This window comes from Vulpes lagopus, chromosome 5 (assembly GCF_018345385.1).
Source record: "Vulpes lagopus strain Blue_001 chromosome 5, ASM1834538v1, whole genome shotgun sequence".
In the NCBI taxonomy this organism is placed as follows: Eukaryota; Metazoa; Chordata; class Mammalia; order Carnivora; family Canidae; genus Vulpes; species Vulpes lagopus.
Window position 1 is genome coordinate 66,246,404 of NC_054828.1, and position 27,094 is coordinate 66,273,497.

Here is a 27,094-nt window from a genome sequence, read left to right on the forward strand (position 1 = left end):
TTATCAATGAGTAGGGAAAAGCACTGGTCATCCACACGGGAAAATATGACACAAGATTTTCCTCTCACACCATGGAAAAAATGAACTGTAGGTGAATCATCATTTAGGAGAAGATAAAGCTGCAACCGAGCTACCCAATGTAATAGCTACATGAGTCTATTTAAATGTAAGCTTAAATTGCTTACAATGAAATTTAAGAATTTAGTTCCTTAGTCACACTAGCCACATCTCAGGTGCTAGTGACAGCCACATAGTGGACAGTGCCAGATAAAAAATATTTCCTCCGGGGACACCTGGGTGGCTCAGCGGTTGAGCACCTGCCTTAGACCCAGGGTGTGATCCTGGAGACCCAGGATCGAGTCCCACGTTGGGCTCCCTGCATGGAGCCTTTTTCTCCCTCTGCCTGTGTCTCTGTCTCTCTGTCTCTCTGTCTCTCTGTCTCTGTCTCTCTCTCTCTCTCTCTGTGCCTCTCATGAATAAATAAATAAAATCTTAAAAAAAATATTTCCTCAGTGTAGAAAAGTCTGCTGGACAGTGCTGAGAGACATTTAGGATATTGTCTTTATGACTTTTGGGTTGAGAAAGATGTATTAAGGAAGAAATAAAAAATTAAAACAAAAAGTGGAAATAATCGTACATTCAGCTATTAAAATTCAGAATGTACCAAAAGACACTATATAAAAGATGAAAAAGAAAGCCTCTGTCTGAAGCAAGGTATTTATAATATGTCTATACAAAATTTTCAGGATATATAAAAACCTATCTAGCAATAAAAAGAAAAATACACCTATAGAAAAAGGGACAAAAGACTTATCAGATACTTTATTTGATGACAGAAAATGATAATTACAGTCTTATTTTATCAATATAAATGGACTAAAATGTTTGACAAATTTGCATGCCCCATTTTAAACCAACAAGAGTAAGGAGGGAAACAACACCTATTTTTTGGCCTGGGAGGGAGGTTATACTGGTTTAGACAGCAGCCCAGCAACATAGAAGTGGGCCGATAATCATGTTTGATGTGTAGTTAAATAGATACTTCCAATGTTAGCTTATCCTTAATTAAAAGATAGTTTTCTAGCTCCTTTAACAATTTTACTTTATTCTGAACACACAAAAGTACTCGGAAAGCATATTCACACCCCCTACTCACTCTGGGTGTAAAATTGGTGATATGACTATGGCATTAATTTCATATTTACTCCAATCAGAAGAAATAGAGAATACAAATGTGTGTGTGGTTGGAGGGTAGAATGGAGAAAGTAGATTGTTATAAACATACGAGGAAATACTGAAAATATGATTGAAATGCATAGTTTCCTCAAAGCAAAGCAAATTTCCAATCCTGAATTAACATGAATAAGTATTCAACACACCAGCCACTTACTTATCACCCCCTCACAACCTCCCCACCCCTGCCAAAACACACACACGGGATAAAAAAAAAAAATCACAACTATATGGAAAAATATTTTCAGATTTTAATAAAGTGAATTTTATTTTATTTTTTAAGATTTTATTTATTTATTCATGAGACACAGAGAGAGAGAGAGGTAGAAACACACACAGAGGGAGAAGCAGGCTCCTTGCAGGGAGCCTGATGCGGGACACCATCCCCAGTCTCCAGGATCAGGCCTGGGCCAAAGGCAGACGCTCAACCACTGAGCCACCCAGGCGTCCCAAAAACATGAATTTTATTTATTTTTATTACTATTTTTTTAAATAACATGAATTTTAAAAGTTGATATTTACTTATCTTAAAATCTGAAACAAAACTACACTCACGGGCAGCCGGGATGGCTCAGCAGTTTAGCGCCACCTTCAGCCCAGGGCCTGATCCTGGAGACCCTGGGTCGAGTACCACGTCGGGCTCCCTGCATGGAGCCCGCTTCTCCCTCAGCCTCTCTCTCTCTCATTCCCTCTCTCTCTCTCTCTCTCTCTGTGTCTCTCGTGAATAAATAAATAAAATTAAAAAAAAAAAAAACTACACTCACACCACACATCCAAATGGCATAGTTTGCACTAAATCTTAATTTTAACCAAATTCTAAGAGAAGCATTAGAGGATTTTTGACCTTCTATTCTGGCATACTAAAAGAAATAAAAATAAAAAAATAAAAAATAAAAGAAATAAAAATCTTCAAAATAATTTTAACTATTACTGTCATGAAGTGCCAAATACTTATACATGGTAATTTGATCCCACTCAGGTCAGTGTGAGTATGAGCCAATGATTCTACAAGTAGACTTTTTAATTTGTCAGAAAGAAATAAACAATGGAAATACTTCGTGTGGATTTCAGGAGACTATGACATGATTTCACCTCTCACCTCTCAAGGTCTTTGTAATCTAAGAATGAGAGGAAATCAATTAGTAGTTTGGCAATTCTGGTACAAGTTGAACAGTGTTAGACGGCTGCGGAAAGAATGGGACACTCAAGTCGGAGTGATCATTAGACGACATATGACAATCACTAGTAATAATTGGGAAGAGACCATAGCATGAATCGGGATCCTGACCCAATGGACGGAGAGCGCATGATGGGTGATAGCCTGAAGTCTATGCGGGCTAGATCCAGAGCTGAGGTTCAAGGTCTCCTCTCCCCAGAGAAAGAGACTATAAGGAACAGGGCTGTGCCCCAGTTCTCATGCAAGTCTGGGGGGAAGCCAGAGAATTCTAGGACCAAAAATCAGTGCGTGGAGACAGGCATAGCCCTAACGGCAAAGGAAAATGAGGCTGGGAAAATCAGGCTTGGAATGCAGGCTTGTAAGCTGCATTATAAAGAGAGAGAGAGAGAGAGAGAGAAATGAGACTTGAGAGAACACTGGTCGACCACAGTACACCAACTTTTTTTTTTTTTAATATTTTATTTATTCATTCATGAAAGAGAGAGAGTCAGAGACAGAGACAGAGGGAGAAGCAGGATCCACGCAGGGAGCCCGACGTGGGACTCCATCCTGGGACTCCAGGATCACACCCCGGGCTGAAGGCAGGCGCTAAACCACTGAGCCACCCGGGGATCCCCACACCAATTCTTAAATCAGACTTGCTGTTGAGAAACACTGCTAGAGGCTAATCCCTCTAATTCAGTAATGGGGCACCCAACTCTAGCTTAGCCTCCTACCTCCTACCACCCTAGGCAGAGGCTGCTCAGTTACATACTCTGCCTCTATTCCGACTGGCCTGTCAAACCAGATGTTTGAGCTGGCCTGTAAGTACAATCAGTGGACCAACTTTGCACAGCTAAGGAAAGCAGACAAGAAGCCATAAGATTTGGAGGGGGTACATTTTTGTGCATGATCTTATATTTCTGATTAATGGTTCCATATAGTTCTCTTTTGCGGTGTATTCTTATTGTACTCTTGACTTCTCTTCCTCACAAATGCGTGCCTCCTACTCCTCCTCTGCTACACAGATTCTTATTCATTTTCTCTTGCCAATTTCCTTGTTCTGTTCCTTCCAAAGGAGACACAGAACCCTAATTCTATCCTTTTGTCGCAGAGGTGTAAATACAGACATCATTCTTTTTGCAAAACCAAGACCAGGAACTGATGACAAGAGCCTTAGTCACTGATTTTCCAGGCTAAGGAAAATGCTGAGAAATGTTATACCTGCTTGAGCACCACATGCCAAAAACTGCATTCTCAACCTCTCATAGGTAAGACCACTTGGTTGAGGCCTGCCTCCTTAATACTAATTCTAATGCAGACCATACTGTGATATCTCCATATACAATTTTTTCATAAACATCCTTGATTATAAATTCAGTGATAACTTGGATGTTTTCAGAGGAAAAGGTTTTTACATGAAGCATAGATACTTTCCAAATGGGTATATTTTGTGTTGCATCTAGAATCTCAACAATGAACCTGTAACACTCAGGGTCCTTTATGCGGTCAAAACTGAGAAGAGCATGACTCATCAAACCTTTTTCAAAGGCAGGGATCCTGGGCAGTCCAGGTGGCTCAGCGGTTTAGCACCTGCCTTCAGCCCCGGTTATGATCCTGGGGACCCCAGATCGAGTCCCATGTCCGGCTCCCTGCATGGAGCCTGCTTCTCTCTCTGCCTGTGTCTCTGCCCCTCTCTCTCTCTCTCTCTCTCTCTCTCTCTCTCTCTCTGGGTGTGTCTCCCATGAATAAATAAATTAAATCTTAAAAAAAAAAAAAAAAAGGGCAGGGATCCATGGCTGCAAGAAACCAAAACCCACTTGGTATAGCTTAAGGAGAAGAGGAGAAAAAACAAAAACAAAACCAAAAACGGTATTGACGCAAAACTCAACTGCAGAACTTGTTGTTAGGGAGTTGCCTGCCCTCTGTCTTTCTAGGGCCCTGAGCAGTTAGTTCAGATGCTAAGAATATGATCTAAGTATTAAAAAAGTAGAATCTGGAGTTTCTACGCCTAAACATTATCTGTATTATTTACTAGCTCTGTGAAGTTTTGTGAGTCACTTAATGTCTCAGTGCCTTTGTTCCTTTCTGGAAAAAAAAAGTAATAATGGTACCTATGTTATGTGTATGGATTAAACAAGATAGCACATGAAGTATTTAGGATACTGCCCAAGACTCTAAGCACTAAGTAAATGTAAGTCATTGTGACAACATTATTATAGCTGCTTGTTTGGGGCATATGTGCCATTCTTCCCTCTGGCTGCTTTCTGGTATGAATATTGCCAATTCCTAGGAATTAAGGAAAATGTGAAGAACACAGTTCATAGGAAGTTTTTCACTCAAGCTAAACTTACTAACAAACGAAGTTGGCTAAGAAACATATAAGCTGTTTGTAAGTTGGTGAGGTCACTGTATGCCCGCAAACCTTTTAAGCGAAGTTGGGTAATCACTTTTTGTGGATTCAGTAGATAATACTACACCGGGTGAAATACTGAGCTAAACAACTACTAAGTTTCTTTGAGTGCATGATTTAATTTATACAGACGTTGTGTGAAATGCATGATACTAAATTCAAAACATTCAATGCAAATCTAGAATTTAAATTTTCCTTTGTTTACCCTATAAATCTAAAAAGGGACAGGGTACAAACCTTGTAAATCCTATTTGGCAAAGGCTAAAAGTCCATCTCAATAGAAAATATTTGGTAAAACCTTTATGTTAAAGTGAAAGCTCACCCAAAAAGCTTAAATGTTCACTTTAGATACATCTGACATACAGAACTTTTAGTGTGGTTGAGAAATAAAATGGATACATGGAAGTGTTCAGGTATTGTAAATTGGAAAATATAAGGATAGAAAAATCACAAAATTATATCAACATAAAATTCTACATAGAAAGTGTAGCCAGTTTCCAAGTAAAATATAATTTCTACTATCAAAGATACCATTTATGTCACCAAAAATTCAATATAGAGGGGTGATTTCCACAAAATCAAGAAAAAAGTGAGTTGTGGGAAGGAAGGGGACAGTGGTACGAGTGATCAAAAGTCACCATTTCTCTTCAGAATTTCTTGACCTTAATATCTTTGTGAACCTTATGACCAGAACCACTATCAAGAAGGGAAAATCAACACCATTTAGTGTGTGTGTTGAGCAATGAAGACTGATAATTGCTATGCATTTTGGACTTGGGAGGCAACATTCTACTTTAAAAGGATTGGCTTTGCATAGTCTTAATTTTCATTACTTTAAAGAGTGTAGGAAGTATGGAAAGAAAAGTCCAGTGTGCTGTTTTAGTAGACTGACAAATATTAGTCAAAATTCAGGAAACGTGCTCTTGTGTTTCTTGAATGCAGGTGATTTTTACTCATCTTTTAGCCCCATTATTTAGTACAACAATATTTTTTGGTACATTGGTCTCTTTCACACTAGAAAGAATGGAATGATATTATATGCAAAGATAATTAGCAAAAAATACTAAGCATCCATATTTTAAAATCTATAACCATATAACAACTTATGTTGATTAGCTATGTGGTTTAATAAAAGTTTGAGTGTGAGGTAGGAATAAAGCTTTAGAATGTGATGAGAAGAGTAATTGAGGGATGCTGAGTCTATTCAGCAGATATTAAGTAAGTCAGCGATGTGGCTACAAGCTACAAAACACTATAAAAGAAAAAATAATTTGAGTTACAGATAACAAGGAATGGTTTCAATTTTTTTTCTTAGTATTCCTGCAATACACACTTGGTGTCTTTGCCCCCTAAGGCAAAACAAAACAAAACAAAACAAAAAAACCCTCAGGATTACACAAAATTTGGACAATCATCGTACAATAAAGCTATATTTCAGTAATTAAAAGCTTTTACCTGTAAAGGAGTTCAAAATTTTAGAATGCCTCTATGTATGATGTGGCAATCCACAGAAACAAGGAGAACAAGATGTCAGTAAAATAGATGCTTTTTCTAATGACTAAAACCCCAAGTTTTGGAAAGGCAGAGTGACTGGATGAATAATAAACAAGATAATTCCCATTCTCACATGGGAATTGTTCATTTAGTTCATGAGTTAGATTTAAATTGTTATGAGTGGGGATCCCTGGGTGGCGCAGTGGTTTGGCGCCTGCCTTTGGCCCAGGGCGCGATCCTGGAGACCCGGGATTGAATCCCACGTCAGGCTCCCAGTGTATGGAGCCTGCTTCTCCCTCTGCCTGTGTCTCTGCCTCTCTCTCTCTCTCTCTCTGTATGACTATCATAAAAAATAATAATAATAAAAAAATAAAAATAAATTGTTATGAGTGTATTAGGACAGACCCCAGGTCTCAACAATTAATTCCCCACCTTAATAATTCCATTTATCATTTTGCCTTTTATTGTTGTTTATCATACGCATATTAAAATCTTAGTAACCCATATAACCTTGATGTTTGTCATTTTCTTATGAAAACAGGGACGGTGGCTACCTAATTTGCTATGCTTTGTAAGACACCTAGGAATATGTCACATGTTTAGAACTGTGACAATGAAATCCAGAATTTAGTTACTCTTCAGGCACATGCAGGGCTTTATAAATAATTCTTTCAAAAATCTATTTTGTCTTAAACACAAAGGTCTTGCCTCAAGGCAATGTTTCCTAAATGGTGCTCCATTAAATTACAATGCTAGGAAATTCTGTTCAAAAGTGGCATCTGTAATCAAGTAAGTCTGGAAAATTTTGAATTTAAGGCATTGCCTGCATAGACTATAGATTAGAGCCTAGTGCCTGTCCAAAGCCAAGTAGAATTTTATGAGTATATTAACAATGATGGACGGGAAGGGGGCACATGTTTAATAAGAAACCATTCTGCCTTTATAAATCTTAGGAAGGTACACTAATTTAAGTAATACATTCACATGAGTAGAAACTTGCAGAATAGAGCAACAATATATGCAGATTACATTTTTGGATTCCATACTTCATGGTGAAATGGATCTAATAATAATGCTCAAAAAATAGAAGTGATTTTCTCCTCACACTACATATTATGCATTAGAAAAAATCTAGTTTAATTATTTATAAAGTTAGCCAGCCACCTCTCCAAAGAATGCATTAGTGCCAAAACACATACCATATTAAATTCTACAAAATCTCGCTCATGTTAAGCAAATTCTCAGACAGAATATGACTTTTAACTGGGTAATGATGCTAGAAAACAGACTATTAAGTAAAATAGTAGAGACAAAGTTAAGTTACCTTTTAAATAATGAATGTCAGGGGAATTGTGTAAATAAATAACATGCTCCTAAGCTCTCCTCATACAATGAGCTTATTCTGGAAATGATGAAATTCCTTTATATTCATGGATGATACTTTTTTTCCAGAATAAAAGTGACTCAGTTCCCCTCGCTCATTCTACTGAACAGTGTTTATTTTTTTTTTTACCCTTACAAATAGTTGAGACAATCGAATAATTAAGAAACAGAATCAAGCAGAGTCTTAAGAAAATGATGGAGTTCTTTTTACACAATGAAACCCAAAACAGGTAGCTTAAAAATAAATTCAGAATATTTCTTTTATATATTTGTGGAAAGTAACTCAAAATTTTTTATTAAAACCTAAAACAGCCATCAAAATTTAAAATAAATTCAAGATAAACTACAAGCCTACTTATAGAAATTTTAAGCACACATTTAGACACTTTTAGTGGTCTACCCAGAATATCTCAATTATGACAAATGATTGTTGGTGGTGTCTAATATTTTTAAGTTTTGTTCAAACTAAATAATAAAATACTTTGGTCTGAAGCAAAAGAGAGAACTTCCATAAAATAATATTGTTCAAGTACTATCAAGATGCTTCATACCTTGAGACATACTTTAATAAGCACTCTAACTCTTCCATTATATGACAGGTAGGATACTATACAATGAAATCCCCATGCTATGTATTTATACTTAAAGGTCACAGTCACAGGGTAGTAAAGCTAAAAGCCAGTCTCTTTAGGCATCACGCTGTTGCCTGTCCATGACACTTTCCTTTCTCAGTCTGGCTTTTGGCAACTGTTAGGTTCCCATGACTATCATTTGTAGTTTCCCCTTCCAGTTAAACTGAAGGGCATTTCAGGGAACAGTCACCAGGTCCTGGCCAAAGTCAATGCCAAGATCCAACAGACTCAAGTCATGGAGCAGGAAACAGGCCAGGGTCCAAGATGAGGCAACAAGCAAGCTCCAACAGGTTCATCTTTTTACACTCTGGCACGTTAGAGTTCACAGGATAAATCGACATCTAATGAGCAAGGTAAAGTCCAAAAAACCCAAGTGTCAGCTATCTAAGTATCTTTATGTTGCTGGGGAGACTTTCAGCAACAAGCCAAAGACAGATTTCTGGGGCAATGGCAAAACCATCTAAGATACTCCAAAAACAAGAAGAGTCACCAAATGTAAGAACAACTGATAACGGGCAGCCTGGGTGGCTCAGCGGTTTAGCGCTTGCCTTTAGTCCAGGGCATGATCCTGGAGACCTGGGATCAAGTCCCACGTCGGGCTCCCTGCATGGAGCCTGCTTCTCCCTCTGCCTGTGTCTCTGCCTTTCACTCTTCTGTGTCTCTCATGAATAAATAAAATCTTAAAAAAAAAAAAAAGAACAACTGATAACTTTGCTGGTATTATTACCTTCTTTTTTTTATCAAAGTTTTATTGTGTCTAATGCTCATTCGTGTTAGTGGGACTTTTCTTTATAGATGACAAGAGAATATAATTTGTGCATTGTAATCACAGTATCCCTTCCTGACTCCAAAAAAATATCCACCCAAGAAGGTATTGGAACATTATCAGGTATTATTAACACTTACTGAATACTATTTTATAGGAGAGTGTTGATAGGTAAACTAGGAAATGCTCCATTGTTAATTGAATATTTTTATGGACAGATTAAGAGCACAGACCATCTATTTTTAGACAATCTGTAGTATTTAATACGTAGTTTTCTAAAACCAAGAGTCTAAGGACAATAATCCAAACAAAGAGAAGTTATGCAAATCAGGTATTCCTGTATGCATAGGGCTTCTTCCACAAAAGTAGAATTAGAGATTTGAGTTAACCTATTAATCCTGAATTAAACAAATATGATATCCCCATATAGTCTGTTGGGGTGAGAAAAAATTCTACATGGACTGTTGTGGCCTCTGAAAAGGACCATCTTTTGTAACCAAATCATTAATGATTTCAAAAGAAGTGGTTTTGATGTGCTATGTTACTAAAAGGCATCAGAATAATATACAATGATCAAAGTGCCATGATTCTTTAACTTTCATCAGAGAATCAAACTTTTCATTAGAGTTTCATTAGAGAATCAAACTTTGTTTTCAAAAGTAGATATTCTTGGGATGCCTGGGTGGCTCAGTCAGTCAGAGCTCCTGCATCTCTCCCTTTCATGTGAGGATACAACCAGAAGTCTGCAGCCTGGAGGAGGAAGGCCCTCACCGGGCCAGCTTCCAGCTTCCAGAACTGTGAGAAATATATTTCTGTTGCTTTTAAGCTATTCAGTCTGTGGTGTTTGTTATAGCAGCCTGAACACGCTACGACAATTTGGAAGAGAGGCAAAATAAAATTTTGTCAACATTTTTCTTGTCGTCTTAACTTTATCTTTTTTTGCTTTTTTGGGAAAAGCTTCCATGTATGATTTTGATATTTAAAAATATTTTTTAATTAGCACAATTTAAAAGGACAGAATCCTAAATATTTATCTTTTATAAATATTTGTCTTTTATCTTCCCTATATTTTTGCTTTCTAGAAAATATGTGTTCAGGGACAGAAAAATCTTTTCTTTTTTAAGACTTTTATTTATTTATTCACGAGTAGGGAGAGAGAGACACAGAGACAGAGGCAGAGATGCAGACAGAGGGAGGAGCAGGCTCCCCGAGGGGAGTCCAATGTGGGACTCGATCCCAGGACTCTGGGATCATGACCTGAGGCAAAAATTAGATGCTCAACCGCTGAGCCACCCAGGGATGGAAGATTCTACTCTACCTGGGAAGACTACATGGAAGAGAAGGACAAACATGGATTTTTATTAGCTAACATGCGTGCTTCATTTCCATCCTAAATTAGTGAGAATGATGTACACATCACAGGGCTGTTAACGTTGTCAAGTAATGACTTTCAGGACTACGTGAGGTAATGCATGTAAAACCCCCATGCCTTCTCGCTGGCACGCAACCAGCACTGAGTGTGCTATTTGCCTTCTCTCTCCCCTTTTCCAATTTCAAAAATCTGAGTGAAGAACACCTTTTGAAAACCCTTAGGACACAAGAGAATACTTTAAAAATTACAATTTTAAATTTAGATTTTACAGACCACCATTCAATATCTGAACGTATAGCTGAAGAGACATTAAGTATTACTGCTACGAAACAAAAGCTAGTAACATAAAAGGCCTAATAAAATGTGAAATAATTTAAATAGCTTATAGACTAAAAAAGCTGTATGGAACATTCACTATCAAATGAAAGTTATAGACCAAATATGCATAATAATCTTTATCAAAAATAGTGAAGTATCCCAATGAACAGTAATTAAGTTTCTAAGCATTTAAAATACGATTTTATTTTTGGGATGCCTGGGCGGCTCAGTCAGTTAAGCGTCTGCTTTTGCTCAGGTCATGATCCCAGGGTCCTGGGCCGAGCTCCCTACTCAGCAGAGAGTCTGCTTCTCCCTCTCCCTACCCCCCCCCCACCCCCACCCACCGCCACACACACACACAACTCCTGGGCTTGTGCTCTCTCTTGTTCTCTCAAATAAACAAATAAAAATATTTAATAAATAAATAAAATAAGATTTTATTTTTGATTGGCGATATATCTACCGAAGCGTCTCTTCCCCCCCTTTTTACTGAACATCTGAAAACAAATGTAAATAATAGGCCCAGGTATCTTACTGAGATAGAGTAACAAGCCTATGTCATTGATAAAAATAAAATAAAATAAATTTGCATGTCTCTTCACTGAAGCAGCTTTTTTCTTAAATTAATAGCATTTATTACTTAGAAAATTAATGATAAAAAAGGCAACAATTTTTAGTGAGCTGAGAACTGGTATCTGAGAATCCTGTAGCAGGCCATTACTAGATATAATTAATGTTCTTTCCATGGCACAAGTGGCCAGATTACTCTCCACAGAGATGTTAATGTGGCCCATGAGGGATAGATTTACATTTTCATATACTCCCTGCAGCTTCTTCTGAATCATTCACCTTTGCCTATCTACTTATTATTTTGTCATATAGCGATATGGAAATGTTTCTGCAGTATCTGCTGCTTTCTAAGTTCAGGAAAACAAAAACAAAAACAAAAAAACACTGGTATTAAGTTGCACTGATGCTTTATTTTTCCTTTCAAAGAGGCCATTGCTTTAGGAAAATGCATTGAAGCACTTTATTGCTACACTGAAGACACCACAGAATAAGCAAATGGGACCTAGATGTATATTAGTAAGGGATACTACAGAAAAAAGAGGGGGGAAAAAAGACATTATCAACAACCAAACATTAAGAAAGAAAAAGAGAGACAGAATTATAGACAGAAAGTAACAAAACAGAGGATATAGAAAGTTCTGGGTCAATAAAACATCAGTATTTTTTTTAAAACATCTGTATTTTTGATAAAAATTTGCAGATGCATTTGTAGTGAAAGCAGACTCAACTTTTACAAAAATACAGCACAATTCTTTTAACAGAATTCAGTCACACAGCAGAACAAATTGGCAAGCTCATTTAAAAAAAAATTATTGAAGTCCATTCCTATCTATGTCCCATCTCCAAAAGTTCCCTTTTAAAAAAAGTCAATTTCTTGATCATATTGAATCATGGTAGTCTATTTACTAGCTTACTGTCTTAAACTATCTGATCCTTAGTATTCTCTTCTGTAGAATGAGAACAACAACATCTAAGGCTATTGTAAGTTTTTAATTACATAAGGTACAAAATGCTCTTGACACAGTGGTGGCACTTAGTTGTGTTCTCAATATCCAGTATTTTTTTACTATAGTGATTAGCAAAAATAATTAACACATGTGTAGCACACACGTACTTTGTGAAGATTGAGATAACTTGTGAGAAAAAAAAACTTTTCTGTCCTCTACAGGAAATAATCACTTTGATCAAGTGAATAATATTCTGGATCAGTAATTTTTCCATATGGACTATACTTTAGTATCACAGATTACTGAGAAATATATATATATATATATCTTTAAATAAATCACCAATTGGGGGTCTCTGGATGACTGAGTCAGTTAAGCACCTAATTCTTGGCTTTAGAGGAGGTCATGATTTAGGGGTCCTGGGATAGAGTCTCTCATTGGGCTCCCTGTTTAGCATGGAGTCCCCTCCCCCTCTGCTTCTGCCCCTCCACTCTCTACTCCTCCTCCTCTGCTCCTCCTCTCTCTTTCTCTCAAATGAATGGATAAAATCTTAATAAATAAATAAATAATTCACCAATTGGTTCAAACGTCTCATTAAGTTTAAGAATCATTGTTCTAGATGAATACTTACAAAAGGTACACTCACAAACAAATTGTTATAATATTACACGGATTATATACAATGCTATGATCCTTGTTCAGTGGATTTTTACATTTGTCCATGTGTTTGCTTTTGCTTTTGAGTTTTGTGGCACCTACATTCACCATCTCATTTCACTTAAAGACTATACTTTGAGCTCTAAAACAAATTCCACTTCATTCATTAAAGTCCTTTTTGATTCCTCTATTACATAGTAAAGTCTCACTCTTCTGAAATCCTAGTGCAGGGATCAACAAATATATTTTCCTCGAAGTGCTAGATAGTAAATATTTTAGGTTTTATGGGCTTAGTCAACTCTATCCAGCAGTAGGAAATTAATTGGCCACCGAGAATGCAAAAACAAATGGGTGTAGTTGTATTCCAGGAAAACTTCATTAACAAAAATAGGCAGCAGGTTGGATATGGCCCAAGGGCTACAGTTTGTCAACCTCTGTTGCAGACTATCACTGCTCTCTACCGTTTATTTTGACAATTCCACTCTGGATTATACTCATACCTACTACACCCATTGAGAATGTCTCCGAAATTAGTCTCCTCTGGGTGTCAGGAATGATACCTTGTATAAGGTAAGCTCTCCATGTAGAGTACTTCATACAGCAATGCTAATTATTTACTGATTTGAAATAATTTAAGACATGGGAGCAAGATTTAGTTGCCATTAGCATCTTACCTGCATTAAAACATCTACTGAGGCTCTGACTCTTGGGGTTCCCTAATGGGCAGCCTTATTTTGCTGAGTCTTTATTCTATCTGTAAATGAATATAATCTATCTTACATGGTAATATTAAGAATTAGAGATATTATATATAAAAATCAGACACAAAGAAGGCAATTAAATAGTATTATTAAAATAAAAAACAAACAGAGATCAGCCTTGAAAATTCCCGAGTGGACAAAACCAGTTTAGTCATACAAACAAAGCTTAATTTAGCTTATTTAGCAAGACTAACTTGACCTGAATCGGTTCTTGCTTATGCCTCTGAAAATCATAAGCACAACTTATGCTAGTTCCCAAGGTTGATTTGAGGTAACAACTCACCAATTTCTTATGCAGACTTTTCTAAACTTGAATGCCTCCAAAAATACAGTGGCCCTAACCAGGTTATAAAAACAGCAGGTAGAAAGACTGAATATGTTAAATTTATAGAGAAGATATAAGACATATAAGCTATCACCACATATGTATAGGCAGTCAATAAAAATGAAAAGGCACTGGGGCACCTGGGTGGCTCAGTCAAGTGTCTGCCTTCTACTCAGGTCATGATCCCAGAGTCCTGGGATGGTAGCCCCATGTCAGCTCCCTGCTCAGCAGGGAGCCTGCTTCTCCCTCCCCCACTCCCTCTGCCTGCCCCTCCCCCTGCTTGTGCTCTCTCTCTCTCTCTCTCTCTCTCTCTCTGTGTGTGTGTGTGTGTGTGTGTGTGTGTCAAAGAAACAAATATAGTGTGGCCTCAACGTCAAGTAAGAATTCTAGGTAGAAGCAAGAACATTGTCATAATTGGAAATGCCTTAAAAAAATAGACTGCCTCAGTATGTACACTTAAACAATAGACAGTTGTTTATTAAAGATGCTAAAGTACATAAAAATGAAAGGGAACAGGAGGAAAAAGATGTCCTCTAAATTCTTTGCAACTCTGTACTCCACCAAAGTGCTAAAAGATATGTAAGTACAGATAATTACACCTGGCATCTGGAACTCTGTACTATATAGAGAAGCTAAAGACTTATACAAATGCAATTATAACAAAATGTTTAAAACGAGTAAGACAGATTACAAATGTAACATTACTAAAATTTTACAAAAGTTTTTTTTTTCTACTTATCTAGGGGCATCAAAGAAAATTTCAATACAGTGTGTAAGTTCAGTTATGAAGAGGAGATTAAAGTAGAAACGGAAATAGCGGGAAGTTAGAGCATTTTAAGATGAAAAAACAACATGCCCAAAGGTATGGTGGCAGGAAAAGGAATGCAGATAAATGAGCCAGAAAGCACAGTTCAATTGGACTCCAGTATGATGATGGTGGGAGATGAGCCCAGAAAAGTTTTTTGGGAATTATAAGGACTGAAATGCTAGTCCTTAGACCCAGGAAATGGAAGTCACTAAAGTGTTAGGAACATATCAGAGAGGGAGGTGTACTTCCATAAGACTATCTCGTGGCAAGCGACAAAATTAAGTAATAGAGCAAGAGGCTAGAGGTGAGAAGAGCCACTAACAGACTGACATGATTCTAGGAAGTACGTCAAAGGTGCCCAATCTCTGTGGCAACACCAGAAAAGAGCAAAGTATGAAAGAAGTATTTTGGTTGTACAATTTTCAGATCTCAGCAACTGACTTGGAGATGCAAGACCAGGAGGGAAGTCTCTAACCTTCTAAACTAGAACGCTAATATCAATAACAGCAGTAGGAGCAAAGGAAAGAAGGGAGACAGAGAGTCCAGAGGATGTTGCTGAAGGTGTCAGCAGCACAGGGAAGGGGAGCTGTCCAGCAGGCACTTGGGAAGGTCAGCTCGAAGCTTAGTGAAGGTCAAGGCTGAAGATAATGACATCGGAGTTATTCCTACCAAAGAGAAAGCAGAGGTCACACAGGATGAGCTTTGTCAATCAACAGAATATACACAAAAGAAAAACTGAGCAGGAGATAAAAGCAGAAGGAAAGAAGGAGCTGCAAATAAGCAGTCAGAGAAGTAAGAGGAAGAACAAGGAGTGCCTGGAAGCCAAAACAGGAGTTTAAGAAGCAACAGGTGCCAATATTGCCAAAGCCTGACAGGTTAAAACAAATGAGAGTCTGGAACCTAGGATAACCTGATTACTAAAGGATTATACTTACTATACCTTACAAAAAAGAACTTATTCCTTCAAATCCAGGTATTTTCACATGAGCTTGTCTTTTGAAGAAAAAGCAGAAGATGCTTTTGGAGATACTCTGATTTCAAGGATAATTTTCTCAGAAATTCTCAATTTGATCCTACTGGCCAATAGTTTTCAGCCGCATCTGATTCCATTCTTCCAGGAGGTATATTTAAACATCAGAGGCATTTTCGGTAATCACCATGACTGAGGGGAAGCTATCAGCATATGGAGGACAGAGGTCATAGACGCTAAATGTCCTGCAGTGAAAGAGGCATTCCCACACGAAGAGGTGTCCTGCCAAAATGCCAACAGTATCACCTGTTGGGAAACACTGTCACACGTCACATGACGCTGTTTATCACTGAATACACCTTTTGCATAGTTGAGAAGAGCCAATAGAACTTTGGATTCTGAAATTTCGGGGAATCAGATTTAAAATAAGGCAAGTACCACTTTTACAGTTCATCCCTTAGAAACTGTTCAAGTAAATTCATGCCTTTTAGTTTTGCTGTTTATTCTTATCTAATCTAGTTCGAAAAGAAAGTGGTCTGCAAGTAAATTACTTGGCAGGGCAGCTTCTTCTTATAATTTATAATTCACCTGCATATTAGCTCTAATCAGAATCTGTTTAGGGGTATAGATGATTAATAAGAACACATTTATCGTGTTATTAGGTAAGGAAACAGTGACACAAGAGAATTTTCTAAAAACTACCAACACTTTATGCAGATCTTCATTTTTCTAAACAAATATTTTTGTGTTTACCATTTGAACCAAATATTTCTAATCGAAAAATTGCTGTTTTAAAGCTAAATATTACCACAAATTATCAGTTTAGATAATTGAATCGCATACGTCAATTTTTATAAGGCTATCCTAATTGCACAAAAGTTTTAACACAAGTATCTTTATGCCAGCATTGCCTAGCTGTCACTCAAACGCCCTGCAAGATTTTCACGAACTCATTTGGGATTTCAATGAATATTAATGAAAACATTTGCAAGAGATTTTTGTATTCGGACAAGAAAATGTTTTCAAAAATACTGGCATCACTGTTAACACTGATATTTATGAATATGCTGAAAACGTCTCTGGTGCACCCAATTACCACTCAGTCCAGTGCAAGCTGGACTAGTTTTATTATAGTCAAGTTCAACTTGTGTAACTTGTGGTTAATTCTTTCCCCAGTGTTCTTGATTATTTTATACATAAATGCTCATACCCCTTCTTGTTTACTAGCTGCCATGTATATAGGGTAAATGTTTTGTTTTTTCTCTAGACAATCGTCCATATTAGGCTATTCTCTCACATTATGATTGTAAACGATTGGATTCCCCCAAATAGGCAGACTAGACCCCAGGGATCACCATTTTGGGGACCAATTGAGAAAACAACGCTTTCTCTTTAAATTTTTTTTTTAAGGTCTGTTTCTGACTGAGACTTGGTGTACAGTTGTTTCTCAATACGTTTCCTAATCACTTTGATCCAGTTTTGAGAAAGCCTGTGACAAACCAAAATGACCTCAGACAATGAGAGTCTGTGTAACAGTTTATGACACAATCCAACTCCAGTAGGCCGTCTAATGGGAAACACGGCACTTCTAAGGGTTCTCAAATATCTATTAAGAAGAATAAACCAGTCATCCTTATAAGAACCTAAGAGCCTCAAGGCCACATATTTAATATGTGCCTCTAGCTGCCATAATGCACGTGGTTGGCACAGTGCTAAGCAGCATTTCACGGGTATTATCTCATTTGATCTTTACTCCCATTATGTGAAATTGAATTATCCTCTTTTTGTACATGAAGAAAGTTTTTGAGAAGTCTTCACACATGAAGAAATCAAGACCTAGAGAGGTTTAGAAATTTGTCCTAGCTAGTAAATGGCAGAGCCAAGATGAAAACCCAGACTGACCAGGCTACAGAGGTCCTGCTTTTACCCTCTTCCCTCCTTTGTCCCAGAGACCTGGGCCTCCAGCTGTGCAACCTGAACAAGTTAACTCTTTGTGCCTAAACCAACAGACTTACAGAAAGTAGGAGCACAATGCAGAGAACTTGGTAACCATTACAGAGATACTACAATAGTATACTCTTGGGCTTCTCAGAGTAGGTGGATTGTACTCTGTCCAAAGTATAGAAATTGCAGGCCTGCCTCTTCTTCCAAAGAAACGGAAATCAAGTCATTGGTAAGGATAATTTCCAAGGAAAGAGTGTCTTTCCCGCAAGGCAAGAAGAAAACCCTCCATTTCCTATCTGTACTCAATAGGCAAACTAATGGGCTGCACACACCAGTTTCTGAGGTGGGGTGCCCTTCTCAAATTGCCTTTTAGTAGTTCTTATTTCTTACAACAGCAAAATCCCTTTCAAGTTAGTAGGATATATGTCTCCTTTCCTCCACTGAGAAGGAAATTGGTAAAAAGCTAATAGGATATTGTGATGAGCACCGGGTGTTGTATCAAAGTGTATAACCACTATATTATACACCTGAAATTAATATTACACTGTACGTTAAGTAACTGGAATATAAATAAAAACTTTTAATTTTTTTGAAAAATGAAAAACACATCTATCTGACAACAACAAAAGTATAGGAGGAAGATTAACCCGGATGGCCACATGTGAATTTTTTGAGAGCGCAATGTCAGCCTCATCCATCTTGATAACCACAGCGCAGTGTCTGGAATGGTGCAAGGGGTTCAAAAATTGCTGGTCTATATTTTAGCTGTTTTCTCTATATGTTATTCCTCATAATAGCACTTTAGGGTAGGTAGCACCAACCACATTGTAGGGATAAGAAAAACCGAGGAGGAGATTGTTAAATAATTACTTAACCTTACAAAAGTACGAAATTGACCTTGAAGTCTGTGTCTAACTCTGAACGTCTCAAAAAAAAAAAAAAAAAAGTATAGTGAATGAAGAGAGACGTAAAAGTAAATGCAAGAGTCTCCTTTTGTTCCAGACTCATGATCCAGGAATATGACTCTGGATAAAAGATATTTCTATAGGTCAGTCTGCCCTCTTCCCTTCAGGAGGGCGCCCGGCTGAAAGCGTAAGCCAGTTATCATAAAAGAGTCCATGCGTCTCAGCATTCAAGAGGCTGGATTCAAGAACTTGAACGTTGGGAAACCAACGTTAAAACTCCAGATCACTTACCATTATTAAAACACTCCCTGGGGGGAAAAGCAGTATGTAATTGCAAACTGCTGATGTGAGTTTTGGGGGAAAAAAAAAAAAAAGCCCCAACCGCCTCTGACTTTATGAGTTGTTACACAACACACCGAGTTGCTTAAGGTAATAATCTTTCCCTTTCACCGAATCACGACGTTGCCTGCCCGCTTAGATTGCTTCCAGAGCAGGGTGTTCAGAAGCACACAGTGGAGCTGCGACCGCTTTGCGAGGAGCCAAGAGGGGTCACCTTGTTGACCTCCTGGCTCCCTCTTCCACTGTCTGCAAGCCCCCTCCGGCTCTGGGTCTCAGCGCCTCTCCCTGGAAATGCACGCTTGGAGCTGGAGGCTCCCGGGGTTCACCCCAGGTCTGCAGCGCTTCCGCGCTCACCTGCGTGCGGCCCAGGCAGCGGCGCCGGGGAAGGGCGTCCCGCGTCCCCGCCGGGCTCCCCCAGGCTCTGCCCCCACCGGGGCTCACTCTCCTACGGCTCCACGCGCCTCTTTTTGGACCGGGAAAGGGGGGCGAGGACGCAGGCTCGAGCTCTCCTGCAAACACCAGCGGCCCCCCTGGACCCAACCCACTGGGCGCTTCTGCTCCTGCTGGAGTCACCTGCGGGGAAGCCGCGGCTCCCCTCCTCGGCGTGCGCGTGCGCGCGTGTGCGACTTCCACATCCCCGCAGTGGACCCCAAACCCCGCAGCCCCCGCACAGCGGCCCGCCCCGGCCGCCCCCGCCGAGGCCGTGTGCAGCCCCTCTGGCCGGGGGGGCGCCCGGGGGCGGCCTCAGGCGGCGGCCGCGCTCCCTCCGCCCCACGCAGGCCCCCCGCGCCCCGCTCTGCAGCCGGAGGGGACCGCGCCGCCGCCGCCCCGTGGCCGCCCCCCGCCCCGCACCGCCGCTCCCCGCCTCCGCCGCGCCCGGGGCTGCCCCGGCCCGCACGGGAGCCGCCTGTCGGGGACCCGCCCGGGAGCAGCGGGGCCGCGTCCCCCCTTCCCGCCCGGGGCCCTCGGCACCCTCCCCTGCGCGCCCCTGCCCTGCGCGCCCTCCCGCGGCCGCCGGGGGAGGGGGGGGCTGTGCCTCCGCGGGGCCCCGGGGCGCTGCCCTGACCCACGCGTGCGGCCCCGCGGAGGCGCGCCCCCGCCCCCGCCCCCCCTCCCCGCTCCTCCCTCCCGTCCTCCTCTCCCCTCCCCTCCCCTCCCCGCGCCCCGGGCACTTACTTCACCCGCCGTCCCGCGCCCCGGCTCGCCGCGCCGCCGCCGCGTGAATGGAATTATTTATTTATTTATGTCCCTAGACTCGTCCTCCCCCGCGGCCCGGGCGGGGGGCAGGGCGGAGGGAGGCGCGGCCCGAGAGCGCCCCAGTGGGTGCCCGGGAGCGCGCGGGGGAGGGGGAGGGGGAGGGGGAGCCCCGCCCCGTGACTCGGGGCCGACTGAGCATGCTCCCCGCGGCTGTCCCCCCGCGGGCGCGGGCCCCGGGGCGCGGGGACTCCGGGGCGGAGCTGGGGGCGGCAGCGAGCTAGGCGGGGAGCCGGGGAGCGGGGCGGGGGGGCGCGGGGGCGCACTGGGGGGCGGAGGGTGGGGGCGAGGGATGCGCGGGGGGGCGCGGGCGGAGGGGACGCGGCGGGGGGAGGGGGAGGGGCGCGGGGGGCGCGGAGTGGAGGGGGCTGCGCGGGGAGTGGGGGGCGAGGGATGCGCGGGAGGGAGCGCAGGGATGCCGGGGGTGCGGGGGTCGGAGATCCCATCCCGGGGCCGTGGAGGTGTCCTGGGGCCGCCGTTGGGACCGAGGTGCTCCCGGGCGCGGGGAGCAGCGGCAGTGCTGGGGATGAGGCCCCCCCACCAAGACACCTAAGGGAAACCTCAGCCTCACCCCGTGGGGCGCGGGGCACAAAAGCCAGTGCAAGAAGACCCCGAGCCAGGAAGGACGCGAAGGAAGGCCCCTCGTACACTGTCCCTCGCGTTTGTAGTTTCCCAAATTCCTTCACTCCGCCAAGGGCGAGTCCGTGTCTGTCCACGAGTGGTGCCCGGGCTCGCGCCAATTCCACAACCGTCGGTCTGGTCTCTTCTGCCCTCTTTTTCCTCCCTCCACCGTCCAGAACACGTTCCTTGGGGCAGCTGGAAAGAGGAAGGCCTGGGAGTGAACGTTTGGTGACACCAGAGATCAGGTTCCTGAAATGTCTTCACAGCTGAAGTCCTGCTCACACACGGAGGAACCTTTAAAGCAAGCGGGCTTGGACTTGAGAATTCCTGTTGCCGCTTCTGGCGACTCAGCAGACCCTCACCTACGTTACACCCACATTTCTGCTCCTGAAAAGTGAAAGAGTTACGTTAATCCTAGGTCTTAAAATAACTTCCTGGAAGCTTTTCTTATTTATTCTATGACTGAAATCATTTATGAGAGGCCAAGATAACTTGGTTGAAATAACTGAAGCTTTGAAGCCAAAGGGACAGGAAACAAATGGCAAGAAAAGGAACAGTAATAATTACACTTATTTGTTAAGCGCGTTTCATTATCAAGCCCTGCCCTAACTAAGCACTTTCATGGGTTACTTCAATTGATACAATAACCCTATTAGATGAATACTAGGATTTCTCACATTTTACGAATTTGGAAATAGACAAGTATAGTGGAGGAAAACTTTCTTTGGCTGGCCTAACAAGTACACTGACATAAAGCAGATTAACAGGAGAAAAATCTAGGAGCCCATAAAAATATGGGACTCAAAAAAGTGACCGAAGCAGACAAGATTTGTTTATACCTTCTTCTCAGCCCCGAATTCTCTGTGTCTGGGGATAAGGGGTCTCTCTGCCTCCTGGTACTGGGAGGGTAACTTCACATGGGAGATTTACTTCCTCTTTTCAGGGCGACAAAGGCGGAGCTGGGGAGGGGTGGGGGGGTGCTCAGAGTGTCCTCCTGGCACTGGCTGTTTCCCAAGTAACTTTAATTCAAAATAATCACTGTGCCAAAGTGGCATATTTGGGGGTGGCATTATCTGCCCCCCTTCACAAATTAAGTCATTTAGCTAAATTCACATTGCCTTGCTTCGGCCACAGCTGGTTTGTGGGCTTATTACAAAACTGGAATCGCACTTTCTGTAGCTACAAAATAGAAGCAATATCAACCCATTATTGCTGTCGTAAGATTTAGGTGAGATGATATATGTGTAGTAGATGGTAGATAATATGAGTGAATAAATATTGCCTATTATTAGGCAGTTTACAGAGGGAGCTTGGAAGTTTGGGAGTTTGGGAGACATTTTACAGAGGGAGTGATGTTGGAAACTAAGGAACTAAGGCAGAAAATTCCAGAAAGGACTAGCTTTTCTTGGACTAAAAATGTGTAAAATGACATTTATTTAAAATATAATAGGCATGCGAGAGTAATAGAATGTCTAACAGTGACTATAGACACTTCATTTTCATAAGAAAAAATAATGTTAAAGTTTGAGAAGAAAACACTAAGATACATCTCCAGGTCATGTTCTTGACTGTTTGCTATTGACATTTTTCCTGCTCATTCATTACTCATTTCCTTTCAAAGAAGAGAAAGAAGACCAAAACTTTCCTGAATTTTGACCCTATTCTCTACTTTCTTTTTGATTTCTCTCTCTCTCTCTCTCTCTCTCTCTCTCTCTCTCTCTCTTTTTTTTCTGTATTTGTTTGTTTGCTTGTTTTTACAGACCCATGTTCTTGGTCTATTTAACTCATTGTCAGATTCCTAAACGTCACTAACTAGCATGCATGAATCATAACTGTAGTTTCCTTTTAAGTCTCTGGATCCAATTTACCTACTACCCCAGTGTTAGTATTTGAGGATTCATCTTTAAATTGCCTTATTGCTATGGCTAGTCATGCTACATAAATATTTGATTGTATTAGAAAGGAAGCTGAAAGGAGAATTAGGTGGGAATAAATCCAGTCAATTTATCCTATGACTTATATAGTCTTAATATTATCCAGAAGCTGAGAAGAGAAAACAATTTAGGGAAAAGGCAAACTACAGGATCAGAACTTGAAATGTTTTTGGTTAATTTTGTTGGCCTGAATTTCTATTCATAAGATGAAATAACAGTGGAGAAACAAAGAATAGCAATATGCTCAATATACTAGCAACCCATTTTCCACAAATAAGTAAACTAGTAAAAAACATAAATAGCGTATAAACTAATAAAGCTCAAATGTCTTCCACTGTCTACCCACAGCCTCAAATTCTAGGTTCTCTACCCTCAGCTGTGAACCCTCAGGTTCTTCATTCCTCAGCCATGCCATATCTTCTCACATATTGCTGACTTTTTGCATTCCCTATTTTCTCTTTTCCATATCAAACTTGGCTGAGCCTTGTTTTTCCTTCAAGGTCCCGCAAATATGTCATCACCTCTTTAGCACTTCAAGGATTCCTTCAGTAAGAATTAATTCCATCTTCCTCCGTGTTCCTTTTCATAGAACATGGTGTATGCTTTATTTGGGACATTTTCTTTCTGCTTTACAAAAATATTTTTTTTCTGTCACCCTGATCTATTAGGTTGTTGGAGGGCAGAGAAGACATTTTATTTATCTTTGCAGTCTTCCAGTATCTGGCACAAATTCTTGCAGATACAAGGTAATAATGTTTGCCAACTAGAGGAAAGAAATGATCGTGTGATTTTAAGGAACAGATATACGGTGGAGGCTGTTGATGCTCACACTATCCATGATCTGCATGACAAGACATTTCCTAGCTTCTCTTATAGTTATATTGGGGCCATGTGACTACTTCTAACAAGTATAGATGCAAGTGACATATATCATTTCTGGGCAAAAAAGTTAAGAATCCGTGTGGTTCCTCCATTTTTGCCTTTCTCAGTCTCATGTTTTAGATGGAATAGCTATAAAACAGAGACATTAAGAGATAAAGAAGGATTCCTTGACTTGCACTGGACTTTGTTGAGCAAGAAACCATTATTGTGTTAAGCCACTGATATTTTGGGCATTATTTGTTATGAGAACATAACCTAACTTATTCTGACCAATATGTGATGTTACTTACTAAGACTATAAATCGTAATGGAGGGATCCCTGGGTGGCTCAACAGTTTGGCGCCTGCCTTTGGCCCAGGGCGCGATCCTGGAGTCCTGGAATCTCCTGCTTCTCCCTCTGCCTGTGTCTCTGCCTCTCTCTCTCTGTCTCTATGTCTATCATAAATAAATAAATAAATAAATAAATAAATAAATCTTAAAAAAAATAAAATAAATCGTAATGGAATAAAGACCCAATGAAACAGTGAGTTTAAGAGAATACTATAATGTGTATGATGTGTTCTTATGTCAAGGCTAAAAATAGATACTTCACAACTCAAAATTGATATTTAATGGCCTTTTCATGGCAAGACTGTGAGACCAAAGTAGACTTGTGTGTAGACAAGTGTGTGTGTGTGTGTGTGTGTGTGTGTGTGTAAACTACACACAATAGATTGATTTTAAGTAAGAACAAAAGGCCAAATGCCCAAATATTCCCATGAGTGAAAAGAACCATGTACCTACCTGCCATCCAGTGGCAGCATACGGTGGCTGAGGTTGTGGCTGGCTAGCAGCCGAGAATATGATTGCTCTGACCTGATTTCATAGAATGTGCAAAATATGAAAGAAATATTTCCACTGCCTGTAAATTTATGTCTTGAGTATACCCATGTTGTCTACTTTGGGAATATCTTCTGTGGAAGCTTCCCATAGAATTGTGGAGAATGCAAATATAGTCTCCTTTCACAAAAAAATAAATAAAAGAGAGAGACTCTTAGGTGGCTCAGTGGGTTAAGCGTCAGCCTTCAGCTCAGGCCATGATCCTAGAGGATGAGCCCCATGTAGGGCTCCTTGCTCAGCAGGGAGTCTGCTTCTCCCTCCTCTTTCTCTCTCTCTCTCTCTGCTCTTGCTCCATCTCTTTTTCATGAATAATAAAATCTTAAAAAAAAAAAAAAAGAGAGAGAGAAAACTATTATGTCGGACATTGTTATATGGTGTAACTTTCCATAAGTATACAATTACGCAGAGAGGTCTTTTGGCAAAATAAATGACCTTTGGGACTCTAAAAGAGATTCTGCATTCAAACTCCTATCCATTGGCATTTTTCTAATTTTACATTTTATTTAATGCTATCCATCAAGTGAGTTTAATGGATTCTAATTGCAAGTGTCTTATAGTCTTATAGATGCCTTCATTTGAATATATATATATATATAGTAGTTTTTTTAATTTAAACTGGAATAGACCACCCTAGTCAGTGAGTTGAATTTATTCTGCAGATTCAAAAATGTTTCTATATATATATATATATATATATATATATATATATATATTCATTATATATTGAATATATATATATATATTTTTTTTTTTAGATTTTATTTTTAGGTAATCTCTACCCCAACCTGGGGCTTGAATTTACAACCAGGAGATCAAGAGTTGCATGCTCTGTGGACTGAGCCGGACAGGCAGCCCTGAATATTTTTATTATTCTGAAAGCATATAAAATTAGAAACTTTGATAAAAAGTTTTCATTATAAACTGCAAACCTTTCTGGCAGGAATCTTGTAACTAGTGCCTTATAATTGTTTAATATTTAATGAATTTTTAAAAATAAAACACTGATGATTGAGTATGGTACCAAGGAACCTAGGTTCCAGTGCCTTTTCCTGTGCATATAGTCCTAGATGGGTCACTTAATCTTAGCTTCACTTTCTAAATCTCTGTGGCACTTTCAGGCACTTCAAAGATCCACAGAGATTATGCATAATTTTAACAAATGAAAATATTTATGTATGGTAGAGTTTTGTTCCTAATTAACAAAAAAAATAGGTATTTACTTAAATTTTGGACTGTAGTGTTGATCAGGATGTGTTTTATATATCGCAACCATAAAGTTACTAGCTTTGCCTGTAACATTGTGTAACTTGTCCTGTGCCTGGAATGTCCTTGAAGGTTGAGTCACTGTTTGCATTTACATAATGCCTCCCAGGTTACCAGAGAGTTTCATGCTAAAAAACTCAGCTACCTGCCTCTCAGTAAGCTACATTTTCAGCTGCCCTTTCTTGGCTTCTTTAGCTGAAGTTCAGGCCATATTGCTGTTTGGTTTTTCATTCAGGAACTCTTTTTCTGCTTTCTCTCTGCCAGGAACTGACCCAAACTACATATTTGTTTTGTGCCGTTTTGCTATGTAATGGTGATTGATTTCTTACTGTTGGCTGATTTCTCTGGGATCTTGTTGATAGTGATCTTCAACAATCACTCGTTACAAATCTTTTCCCAAGAAATAATCTGTATGAGATCAGTTACATGAAATGAGGTATCAATGTCAAAACCACAAAATGTGATTATGCCTTACGCCTTATGATCTGGACCGGAGCCTAGCAATGTAGGTGGTCACCTGAAGTTTATTGATTTTCTATTTTTTTTTAATCTTGGCCCACCAAAATTTCATTTCTCAATACAGATCCAGAGTCAAGAAATCCAACAATGACTTTGAAATGCTTATCTTCAATGAGCTTCATTCATTCGGCATATTTGTTAAGCAATCTGCCGGCACTGCGATAAACTTTTCAGATGAAAGTAATGCTTCTCTCAAAAAGCCTATACGCTACTTATTTAATTTTCAGACTGATTATAACCCTAATGCTGTGATTACAGCCACTGCATAGTTATGTTTTTTCATACATATACATACATAATACTAGAGTATAAATACTGGGATATTAGGTTTTTTGAATAATATTCTTTGTAGTTTTTTTTTTCTTTAATTTAAACTGGAATAGACCACCCTGGTCAGTGAGTTGAATTTTATCTGCGGATTCAAAAATATGTTTCAAAAAAGACATGTAGAGTTCTTGCTCAGTAGCCTTCGTGGAGGAGAAGGAGCTTTCTTTCATGAAGCCAAAGACTGAAACAGAAATTGTGGATTTCTTTGTCAATATACCAGCTTTATTTCATGTTACATATACTTGTATTGAAGCATAACTTACATGCATTAAAATGCTTGCACTGTAAGTATACAGTTAGATGAATCTTAACCACTACTCAGATCGAAATTTCGAGAACTTCCGTCATCCCAGGAAGTTCCCTCTTGCTGTTATTAGACAATATTCTATGAAACACAGGCAATCATCGATCTGGTTCTTATC

At 40.1% G+C, this 27,094-nt stretch overlaps 1 protein-coding gene across 6 annotated transcripts in view; it reads right to left on the reverse strand.

Annotated features, from left to right (window-relative positions):
* The window catches only part of SLC16A7 (solute carrier family 16 member 7), a 180,851-nt gene extending 159,031 nt beyond the window's left edge, over positions 1-21,820 (reverse strand). For 2 of the 6 annotated variants that reach the window (XM_041755826.1, XM_041755825.1), the window contains exon 1: positions 20,819-21,820. The gene's annotated coding sequence lies outside the window, so the exon portion shown is untranslated. Of the gene's footprint in view, positions 1-15,775; positions 16,079-20,169; positions 20,341-20,818 lie in introns of those variants that run through there. The other 4 variants (XM_041755827.1, XM_041755824.1, XM_041755830.1 and 1 more) reach the window with 2 other exon arrangements.
* Positions 21,821-27,094: the final 5,274 nt, after the last annotated feature.